This window comes from Anguilla rostrata, chromosome 11 (assembly GCF_018555375.3).
Source record: "Anguilla rostrata isolate EN2019 chromosome 11, ASM1855537v3, whole genome shotgun sequence".
Lineage (NCBI taxonomy): Eukaryota > Metazoa > Chordata > Actinopteri > Anguilliformes > Anguillidae > Anguilla > Anguilla rostrata.
This window is the reverse complement of record NC_057943.1, coordinates 4,165,055-4,177,517: the sequence shown is the minus strand read 5'-3', so window position 1 is coordinate 4,177,517 and position 12,463 is coordinate 4,165,055.

Below are 12,463 nucleotides of genomic sequence, written 5' to 3'. Positions count from 1 at the left end.
GCACGTTGGAGTTTTTATCTCACTTTTTGAGGCAGTCTTGTTATCACAGACTGCCCAGCCACAAAATGTCAGTGGCCCATTTTCCCCCAACACCATGATCAATAGTAAAGCTATACTGTGGCTGTAGGTATGCAGCCATGTAATGAGAGAGCATCTAATTGCATAGTTAAGCCCTATGCAAGATAAAAAACAAAAAAGCTAGAAGGTGAACCTTTCCAATGAGTATGGTTACCTTGTTAAAGCTCCCTTGTTACAGATGAGGAACAATAATTATATCATACTAGAATTCTGTATTTTTTGTAAATGTATTTATTCTTTGATTTATAATTAAATATATATTTATTCAAATGTTATACATATATTTTGTTGATTGTATTTGTTATTTTACAATAAAATAATCATATATTATATGTTTATTTTATTGTTACATAATGTATCTAATGTATAATTTTATAAAGCTTGTATTTATTTTTTGTTACGAGCCTTGATGGCCATATTTTCATATTTGATGAGCATGAGTTGTCTGATTTTATTTATTTATTCAAGAAGACTGACTGAGATTAATATTTCTTGGTGACAGTTGATATGAATGCATACCAACAGTCTGGCATGTTTACTAGTCCAGTATGGAGAGAGTGATGAACTGTATCAGAAGGTTTAGAAGTAACTATAAAAACAACAGTCATAGTGTTAATTGGTTGATTAATTTTGAGCATTGGTGATGACTTTTATTGCTGCAAATGTGACACTGTGATTAGCATGTAATCCTGATTATACATGTGTTCAAATGTTATTGTTATTCTGGCAGAGTTTTAGCTGGGCATTTAACTATATTTCCCAGGATTTGGGTGTGGTGGATAATTAGGAAATTGTAACTGTCTAGGTTTGAAGAAACCCCTCCTTTCAAAAAGGGGCAATATAAGCTGTTTCTAGATAATGATAAGTGAAATATGTGGATAAATAAAGTAGCAGTAACGTCCATGCCCTTGCTGAGGCAAAAGAGGTCCTATACATGTAAGGTTGGAGATTTTCTGGTGTTCATCAATTTGAGAAGTATCTTCTTGTCGTATTACTTTAATTTGGTTATCCGAAGAATTCAAACTATTCTGTGAGATGCATCTATGAAACTATTATTTTGAGAAATGTGATTGAAGAAATATTCATTACACAGGTTTATGTTAGATCTTGTACTTTCCCTATTTATTTTTCTCTTTTTGCAAAATGCACTGTATATAATTTAGTAATAAAATGAACAAGATATTTAGCAATGGTAAGAAAGCGACAGGTTGGCTAATTCTAGCAGGTGTGAGAGTAACTGTGGGAGTTTTAATGTAATTTTCTATGTAGTAATAGGGTAAATTGTGAAGATTTCGTTTAGGATGAATTGCTGCAATAGGGCTTCACTGTTAAATGATGCGTGAAGTAACTACATCCTAAGTGCTAAGGCATGACTGAGTGCATGATATTATAATCTCAATTTACCTAAATTTACCTGTAGATGAAAGAAAGAAGATAATTACACCGGTATGTAGTCATGTTATCAGCACTTAACCGATCAATTAAAGCAAACGAGCACACGGTTCATTGAAAGTTATTGATCCACAGCAGGAAAATACACCTCAGGTAACACTAGAGCAGCTTGTGTAGCTAGTGACCCCACAAAAAGTGTTGCAGGAGCAGGGAGCAGTGATCCAGCTCCAGGTGTTGGATGGTACATTCAGCATCTCAGGTGTTTTGGGGTACCTGGGGGTGCTGCAGGACCTCGGACAGTACCGGGCCCAGTCAGGGCTGCGGCAATGCTGTGGCGCTTTGCCAATCTTTACTGCGTCTTCCCCTAACCTAATTAATGAGCTATATAAAGGCCTGCCCAGAGAGAGAGAGAGCCGCCATATGTTCCTGACTGTGAACCTTCTAATCCTTTTGTGTTATTATTTTTGGAAGCGGTGCCTTTTGGAATTGTTGTTTTGTGACATTTATTTTCATTGTTCTGCGTTCCTCACCCTGAAGGGTTTGATAAAAGGTGGCGAGTTCCCGTAATGTCCTGTGTGTTTCGCCTCTATATCAACCTGACGCAGTCACCACCCCCAACATTGTCATAAGCCACAGAATTTCTCCAGAGGCTGTGCATATGAACAGATAAATTTTATAGCTAACAAAACTGTCCACCTAATCCTGGCAATGTAAGCTTGCTTGCTGGTTCATAAACTCATATTTAAAACTAGTATGCTATTTGTTAAATGTTCAGTGTAATAGCATGAATGCACATTATGACTAGAATTCAAAAGTTACAATCTTCCAGTCGCCGCCATTTACGTGTTTTCCATCTTTGGCCGCTTTTACTACAGTTGAGTAATATCGGTTAAATCCACTGTGGACTGGTATTATTGAAGTGTGCTTGATTGCCACATTAGCACTTAATGGACTTTAACCGCACGTGTGGTTCAGTTTAATAAAAACGTCAGTTACAGTAGCTTTAAACACAGGTCAAAGTCGTGCTGATTTGTTTACGGTTACGATCATAGATGGATCTGCTTCTCTTCGCGTGTAGTAACCATAGACCGTATCGTAGAGTTTAGCGGTAGTAACGGCGATACAGGAAGCTGTGCCATGGTGGTAGGCTATCAAGCTGCCGGTTCCATAGGAAAAAGTTCCAAAGATAAGACTGCACTTAATTTCTTGAAGAAAAATCTGGTATTACACACACCTTCAACTTCTGGGGCTGTGGTGCATGCTATAAGCTACCTGTATAAGTTACTCGACGTGTGTGAAAATTAGCCTCTCTGGCTAGCTGTGGCACATTTGCAGAAATGTTATTTATGTGCTGCATGGCTATTTCAGCCACACCCATTGCAAGCAGGCGCATACAATCAAGCACACAGCCATGCGATCTTCATTGGCAAATATTGACAGTAGAATGGGTCGTGCTGAAGAGTTCAGTGACATTCAGTGCGGCACTGTCATAGGATGCCACCTTTCCAACAAATCAGTTCATCAAATTTCTGCCCTGCTAGAGCTGCCCCAGTCAACTGTAAGTGTTGTTGTTATGAAGTGGAAACACATAGGAACAACAACTGCTCAGCTGCAAAGTGGTAGGCCACACAAGCTTACGGAAGGGGAACACCGAGTGCTGAAGCGTGTAGCATGTAAAAACCATCTGTCCTCGGTTGCAAAACTCACTGCAGAGTTGCAACACGCACTGCAGAGTGTTGCAACACTCACTACAGACTCCAGACTACCTCTGGAAACAACGTTGCCACAAGAACTGTTCGTTAAGAGCTTCATGAAATGGGTTTCCGTGGTCGAGCAGCCGTACACAAGCCTAAGATCACCATGCCAAGTGTTGGCTGGAGTGGTGTAAAACACACCGCCATCGGACTCTGGATGAGTGGAAACATGTTCCCTGGAGTGATGAATCACACTTCACTATCTGGCAGTCTGATGGACGGATTTGGGTTAGGCGGAATACATAGTGCCAACTGTAAAGTTTGGTGGAGGAGGAATAAGGGTCAAGGGCTATTTGTCATGGTTTGGGATAGGCCCCTTAGTTCCAGTGAAGGGGAATTTTAATGTTACAGCATATAATGTCAATCTAGAGAATTATGTGCTTCCAACTATGTGGCAAGAGCTTGGGGAAGGAAGAGCTTGGAACAACTTGACTGGCCTGCACAGAGCCCTGACCTCTACCCCATCAAATGCCTTTGGTGTGAATTGGAATGCCGACTGTGAGCCAGGCCTTACGCCCGACATCAGTGCCCGACCTCACTAATGCTCTTCTGGCTGAATGGAAGCAAATCCCTGTAGCCATGTTCCAAAATCTATCGGAAAGCCTTCCCAGAAGAGCGGAGGCTGTTACAGCAGCAAAGGAGGGTCGAAATTCATATTAATGCCCATGGTTTTAGAATGAGATGTTCAACAAGTGCACATGCGTACAATGTTCAGGTGTCCACATACTTTTGGAAATGTAGTGTATCTCTTCGAGGGAAGAGCGTTCATATATCCAACCACTAGATGGCGATGCTTACTGATGTTTTTTGTAGGAAGCTTGGCTGCCCTTCTGTCGCTTGACAACAGCTTTTCCACTTCAGGTCTTGTCTGGAAGCCATGAGAATGTTCTCTCTCGTTACTGTAACTTATTCATATTTTCAACCCTTTACAGAAGTATCCTAAGCAATGAAACTCTTCCCAAAGATATTTCATTCATTTCATTTCACAATTCCACCGTCATTTGCGAGACTGTGGTTGCAACTTTACTGATTTATGAAAACATTGGGCAGTTTAACAGGAAAATTTAATAAGTTGTATTTTTGAAGATGCACTTCTGTATGTGTGCCGTGATACTTTTATGCCGTATTGAAGCTGGCTTTGTTTTTCTGCAAAAACATTTAGATATGTCCTGGTTTAGATGGCAGTACAACCTATTATTTAAACAATTGGATATATAAAATGTGAGCTACATAAATCAGCATGGGTGAGACTGCTAAACAAATTATGTTAATCATAATTGTCATAATATGCATTACCTGCATATCATTTCAATGTGTAAATTAATGCACAATTAATGCAATTAATTCTATTTGCAATTTGTTAGCATGCAGTTCTCGAGAACGACATACGAGGACTATTTTTGCACTGCATGTGTATCCTCTCAGTACAGAGTCATTGTGGACGTAATGTCTCTTCATCGAACAACCTCACACAGAATCCAAGTGAATTCGCAATGAATTATGTAAAATGACCAGAATGCAATTCCCTTTAACGCTCATTAATATTAATCCCTAAGCAATACGACTTGTGCCTTTCATGTGGCAGTGTAATACTGCACAGCACCATGCGAAACATTCATAAATAAAATATCTCGTCTTTAAATCATTGAATTTCCATTTTATAATGGATGACGCTACCTGCTGATTTAAACGTCAGCGTTTCTTTGATTTGAAATGCCCGTGGTCCTGTACGATCTCTGCGGCCTGTACATTTGAACTCACTTGGGAATCGATGTAAAGCACTGGCGAAACCTACAGCACAAGCAACTGCATTATTAAAAAATCCCCTCAAAGAGCTCGATTATGCTGCATTTAGGATGGATTATGAGTCATTATTTCATGCCACGCCCCATTGGTCAGGAGGGAAGAATGAAAACACCAGAGATGGAAAGCCCAAGGGGTCAGAAAGTTAAAGTCCTGCCATGTGTCTCTTCCATCCGTGAACTCAGCCAGCTGATTTCACTCATTAGTTCTACCTCCTGGCTAAAGAATTGTCGCTAATATGTAAATCCTAGTGACTGGAGCAAAATCCTGGGGAGGATTTTTACTTTCTGAACCTAGATTGGCCATCCTCTGGACTACACTGCGTGCGCATCTGTTGCAGACATACTGCAGGCTCATGGTTAACCAGAGGAGAGCTGATTGAAACGAATGCTGATTGGGGGTGATGCTGCAGCCAGTTGCTACCAACCTACAGGGATTACCAGCCTCAATAAATGTGTCTCAGCCAAGAGTTGGTAGCAGACTACTGGGTGATTCTCTGCACCAGGTGTGACCAACCCTGGTCCTGGGGAGCCGCAGGGTCTGCTAGATTTTGTCTTCGCCTTAAATACAAGAACTGCTTAGGCCTAAGAAACCAGGTGATGTGAGTTAACGGTGTTATCAACTGCTTTTAATTGATCAATTAAGTGCTGAGAAAAACAAATACCAGCAGGCCCTGTGTCTCTCCAGGACCTGGGTTGGCCACCCCTGAAATAGTGCTACTGTTTGACCAGACCCCCAGATAGAGAGAGGGTGGAAAACCAGCAGTTCTTAGACCGCGAGGGCCATGATTTGAGTTACAGGGCTCTACAGCACAGATGTCAAACTCCACTCCTGGAGGGCCACAGTTTCTGCTAGATTCCAGAGTGCTTTTGGCACCAGTGGTTCATTTTAGTCAGGGGTGTCCAATCTTGACCGAATAAAGCTGGTGTGGGTGCAGGTTTTTGTTAAAGCCCAGTGCTCTCACACCTGATTCTACTTGTCAAGGTCTTGATTGAAGACCATGATTAGTTAATTAGTTGAATCAGGTGTTGCAGTTGCTGGGCTAAAACAAAAACCTGCACCCACACCGGCCCTTTTCAGATAAGATTGAACACCCCTGGTCTAAATTATTGATCGGCTAAGGCAGGTCCAACACCTGTTCCAGCCTTATGGCAGTGATGCAAGAATTCCAAAACCCAAACACTGTGCCCCCTGGTTTGTTTGACCCCAGTCTTTGAATGGCAGCAGACTGCACAAGGGCCCTGCATGAGCAGTTCTTGATGAAAGTGTATTTTAAAAAAAGAATTTGCTTGCTTGTAAGTTTGGGCCTTGGTCTTATCGTGGAAAATCAGCCTTGACAGTGCCTTTGCTTTGTAGTCACTACGGCTTACACATTATATGCAGTCGATTTTATGGATGAGTCTTAAATCTCTGAGTTTCAAGTCTCGTATCATTTTTGCCTGGGGTTTAAGTAAAAGTAAAGAATGAGTAGTTTTGAAACAGAAGGCTGTGGTAGTTCTCTTTTAGTGCTTAATTGCTTTATGCCCACATTTGCATATGGAGGAGTCAAACATTTTGATATTCCAAAGGAGGATTATCCATTGGTCCAAACACTTGAGTTGGAAAACATGATTAAGCTCATTCCAGATTACTTTATGAATATGTTGCTTACTGCATGTAATACATAATATACCTTTATGTACAGTACCTGTATGTCCAGAGCTTAGTATTATGGAATGCACATTTAATTTAATATTTTATGTGAAATATAATTTGTTATCTTGGAAGAATTTTGTATTGATGGTCAATTACCTTTTCCCACATAAATCTCTGAACTAGCTTGTGTATATTTGTGGGGGGGGGGGATGTCAATATAATAGGGATTTATGACAGCAAAAAAGAAAGCACATTTTTTCTGAGGAAAAAAAAAGAAACTGAAAAATACCCATTGAGAATAAATAATCTATAATATTGGTATACTATTGCTAAGAGATTGTTATTCTATAGAGTAAAGTAATGACTTGTCCATAAAAAAAATAAATAAAAAAAAAACACAGTCATGCCTTTAAACTGAAGGTTATACTTTTGCTGGACCAGTATAGATGCCGGTCTGCCTAATGCACACTTTAGTACTGATACTGTACAAGATAAAGCGTAAAAGTGAACTGGTTTTTCAGTATGCCAATCAGTTACGAACAAACGGAAAGTTAAGCAAAGAGCAACAGGACGATATGCTGAAGTAAAGCTCCTGCTTGGTGCCTTGGCGCACGTGTGTGTGTCAGTGGCCGGGCTGGTGTTATGTTATACTGTGAATCAAAGGCATTATCCAAAGAGCGGAGAAAATTCCCCCAGGCACTTATTCTATGAATGGCCATGTAACAGAAAGACAATGCTAATGTGCCTGAATCCAAGGCAGCATCCTTGAAATGAAAAGGAGAGATTATGTAAGACAGCTATTCAGTTGAGTCCAGTCCAGTTTTTTTATTATTAAAACATTTATTCTAACATGCACAGTTAGGCGTACTTTGAACATAATGCACATACACCCAATTTTTGCCCCCCACCAGAGACCTGGCTTCCTTTTTAAAGAAAAAAAAAAAAAATGTTCATATAAAATGTGGAGCCCGCAACGAGAGAGCATATTTTATTTATATACACAACATAAACCTGAGTTTCATATAAAAGAAAGAAAATGAAAAACCGAAATGACGGTGTTTGCACATACCCATAGAGAAACTTTCCATCTTTTTGTCCTCAATCTTGGAAAGCATTAGATTCTGAAATAACTAAAACTTAAATATATACACAGTGCCCTCCAGAATTATTCACACCATTGATGAAGATCAAAGAAGAGTCTATAAAATAACCAATACAGGTAATGAGCTATATTTGTGTGCTTTTAAAATGTAGGTATCATATTTTTCATATTAATACAGTTGCATAGAGAAAACAATTTGACAAGTCCTTTTTTTAAAAATGCCATAATTATTCACACCCCAAATAATTTTTTTTATAAGATCCAATGACAAGACAAATGCCTGCACCAGGTGCAAGATTTCATCTCTGTACTGTGCCCTCCTATGGCTTTCAGATTCTCTGTTGAAGTTGGAAATTGTGCCAGGAAAGCTTCTGAAAAACAGCGTTCATGTCCTGAGCAGCTTTCATCCAGCTTTCAATTTTGCGTGCTACTAATATTGGGGAGATATACCCCCACTTATACCCCCAAATTAGCATCTGGACCCTGCTCAATGGTGCTGGAACTATGATTGGAACAGTAGGTTATGATGATGCTTTTAAATTCATAAAGGGGATCAACAAAGTGAACTACAAAAGATTCTTTGGGTTGAGTTCTGTTGGTAGAACGAGGGGACATGAAAAAAATGGAAATTAGTGAAAAGTAAATTCCGTACAGACATTAGGAAAGAAATTTTCACGCACAGAGTAGTCAATGTGTGGAATAGCCAGCCAGGTCATGCAGTAGAGGCAGAAACTCTGGGGATTTTCTAGACTAGGCTTGATACGGTGTTAGATACTATCTAGTCTAATAATTTAGTCAGGAAAATGGCGGGCGTTGTTGGGCTGAATGGCCTGCTTTTATCATTATGTTATGTTATGTTATATATCAGATGAGGCTAAATTTAATCTCTTTGGCCACGCACACCGGCAGCAAGTTTGGTATTTGAGGAATGGATTCTTCTGCCAAATAGAACATGACACCAATGTAGAAATATTGTGGTTCAAATTTGACATTGATGCTGCTTATTTGTATCCATTGGTCCTTGGGCAATGAAATCCAAGGCATTTGGGTCCAAAATCTGGATCCATCTGCTACGTACCTCAAAATCTTTCAATAAGATAATGACTTCCGGACTCCAGACTCTGTTCACGTGAAAAATGAGAATAATTTTTTAAAGATCTGTTAAAAAGAACTGTAGGATCAGAAGAATCTTGAAAAATTCTGTAGAGAGGGATGGAGATCACCACACCACCCCCAAGAAATGGAGAAAAGAGTTATTTTGGTTGATTCGAGTCATTGCAGTTAAAGTAGAACTTTAATCATGTTCCACACACGTTTGAAAATTAAAGTATAGTTCAGTACTTGTGTTGTTTATTGTATTCTGTACACAAATATTTGTCTTTCATTTCATTCATCTTTATTGTTAAGGGTGTGAATAATGGTGGGCACAGTTGAATAGTTATAATCGGAGGACACTGTATATAAGTCAGAATGCTAAGAATCCATTGCTTTTCATTAGACCTTTACATCGCACCTCTCCTGAACATTAGCAGCATTTTAACAACTATTCAGCCAAGGTTTCATCTTTATTCAACCAAGTTCCATTTTCTATGACAACTAAATGCTGAAAAAAAAAACGGTCAGGTTCACTATATTTAGCCAGTCTCTAACACAACATGGATTAATCGGTCACTACTGAAACTCACAAAAGAGTAATTGCCTCAGATGAGTTTTTTTTATTATTATTCATCTTTTTCATTTTATGAAAAACTTTGCCTTTGTAATAAAAGCTAATGGATTGAATATACAAGTACAATTACATAAAAAGAGTTACAGCTCTAAGATGGTCAGATATGAGCAAAATAAGTGTCAAATAATAAATTAAACATATAAAAAATAAATAATAATTTCTAAACGAGGGAACAATGTTCACAGAATCGTACAATTTTTCTTTTTTTTGCACTGACCCTTTTTTTACATTCCCACTGTACATTGTTGGATAAAGAGACACAAGTGCTACCTTTAATTGTTTTTAACAAAAAGACGGATTATTCCGGCCTGGGTGTGGGATGTTTTCCACATGCAGCAACACCCAAAAAAACAAAAAAACAAAGTAAACATCAGAGTCCACAAACCAATAAAAAATATCAAGTAACATACCACTATTTGTGTTCGACAAGCAGTACACCATTCCGTTGGATTTCTCGGACCACACCTGCATACTGGAAATTGACACATGGTTCACACATGCCTGCTCAACTCATAGACAAACAACACCAAAGTGGGGGCCAGTGAAGGTTTGAAACAGCACAGTGGGTAGAACTGTAACTTTAATGAGCTACTGCTGCAGGGGACGCTCAGTGGTTTCTACCCTTGGTGAATCCATGTATTTTTCTAATTGAACGTAGTCTTGTAATGAAAGTAACAAAATGTGTTTAGGGAAGAAGTCTAATCAATTTTCAATGTGCTTTAGCATGATATCAGATTGTATCTAAGGCAAAATACATTTATATGGTGTATTCTAATTCTTAAGGACACATCACATGGGAGATCTTACTTCATTTTACGCAGGTGTTTCACATTATTTTAATTTTTTTTAAAACTTGTGTACAAAGTGCTACTTGATGTTTGCATGCAATTCCACCTGTTACAACCCCGTCAGGACTATGATCAAACAAACAGCCAGAACTAATTCAAGTCTGTATAAGGTGTTACACCCCAGAATTTTAACAACCTGGTGGAGGGAGTGTCAGGTAAAACCACCTGGAGCGTTAGTGTTTACCTGTAGAATGCCTTCTGCTTTTCTTTATACTTTTCTTTACTTGTACTGCAAATGACTGTTCATATTTCAGGTTATACTGAGAAATGCATTATTTGCAATGAATGTAGCAAGGTCAGTGCAGTGATCAAAGGAAGCAATGCTGAAGATAAATATAATTGTTTTTATTAAATGTGAAGTGTGCTCTATTATATACCTCTGGAATTGGCATGTTTGAGGACCCTATGGGATTCAACCCCAGCAGGACTGGCCATAAGGAATTCCATGCTGATTAGCAAATGTCTAGATAGTTGAAATCTAATTAAAATCTTTTCTACAGATTTATCTGAGTCACAGTTACACCCTTATCTGGGCTTGTTTTCATAGTATTTCTTTTTGATACATACCATAGAAATATAACCACTCCTAACATATTGCATAACGTTATTTCATGACAGTTATTGGGTCTCATTCACAAAACCTTACTTAAATTATTCTTAGTTTAGTTCTTAAAAATGTTCCCACGAAAAAAAAAAAAAAAAAAACAATATTTATAATTCGTGACACATGTGCAGACCTTTGTTTTTGTGCATATCCCAGGTGTATGAAATTATGAATGCTAGCTGTTTGTAAATTTTATGCGCAATCCTGTTCATGTGATTAGCGTAAGGAAACAGCCGTGAACAAATACAGATAAGAAAAAAATGAGGAACGACGAAATGTCCTTGGAAACGTTCTCACAAGCAGTTTACTATTAAATGTGATCGTACGCATGTTTCGTGAATGAGACCCAATGTCTTTTCCTTTGTGTACATGCAATTTGCCCTGGGATGCTGGTGTTTTGTGATCAAACAAGACCATTTTAAAACAGTGATATGTTTCCAGCTGGTTCCTCTTTGTACAAAAGTAATAGTATACCTTGTGATATACTCACAGACTAAAGGGGGTGAAATCTGCAACTGAAGATAAACAGTATGGACACACTGGAAAAAGGTTTAGCCTTTGGACTGTTGTGGCTCAAAGATTCCGAGAGCAATGTTATTTCTTTTTCTTGTATCCTGAAATGTGTTTTCTTTTTAGTTTCTACTGGATCATTGCTGGATCATTGTTCGTGAGAATCCACAGGAAAGACCACATATCTCTACTAAACAGTAGCAAGAAATGTCCTCAAGTTTGGTTTGATCTACAGTGCAGTAGTGGCTACTATGATGTGTAACAGTGGTTAGGTTTATTTCATTTCATTGTCATTGTGGTTATAATTAAAACTGAAGCAGACATTTTGTGCTTTGCAAACACACAGTTCCCCACTTTAAGCACAGTTCAATAAGGAGTCATTGCCTGACAAAGGAACTTCAGTAAATGCTATAAGGAACCATTTCTCCTGAATACTTATGTTTTGGAGCTCTTCATGCTTTGGGGGAAAATAATTCTGTTCTGGCACTCCCAAGATAGCACAATTCATTGAGGGGTTGATTAAATCCAAAGTATTTTGTCGTTACCTCCAAGTAACGCATTCAAAATTCACTCTTTTGCTAATCCAGTGTGGTTTAACTGAATTACCCCGTGTCACTTTCCTTCATAGTTTTTTTTTCAGTATTATTAATGTACTCTCCTAATTTACAAAAAAAATAAAATAAATAATAATAATAATAATAATAAAGGAATGTTTTCTCGTATAATCACATTTAACATACGCGCACGCGTACACACAGACAGACAAATCCATGCTGAAATGTTGGTGATCCAAGCACACAAAAGAAACTGCACGCTACGCTAAATTGTTCTCAGGATCACGCCTGTGCTCTCCTGTCTCAGAGGAGCCACATTTGTTCTTTTCTTTTTTTCAAGGAATTAGTTTATCAACTAAAGGGCAAGGAAAAAAGGAGAACATCAAAGGGATTTAGAAAATTCTTTTCTTTTCTTTTTTTCTTCTTCTTCCCAGGAAAGTATTTTGATATATAA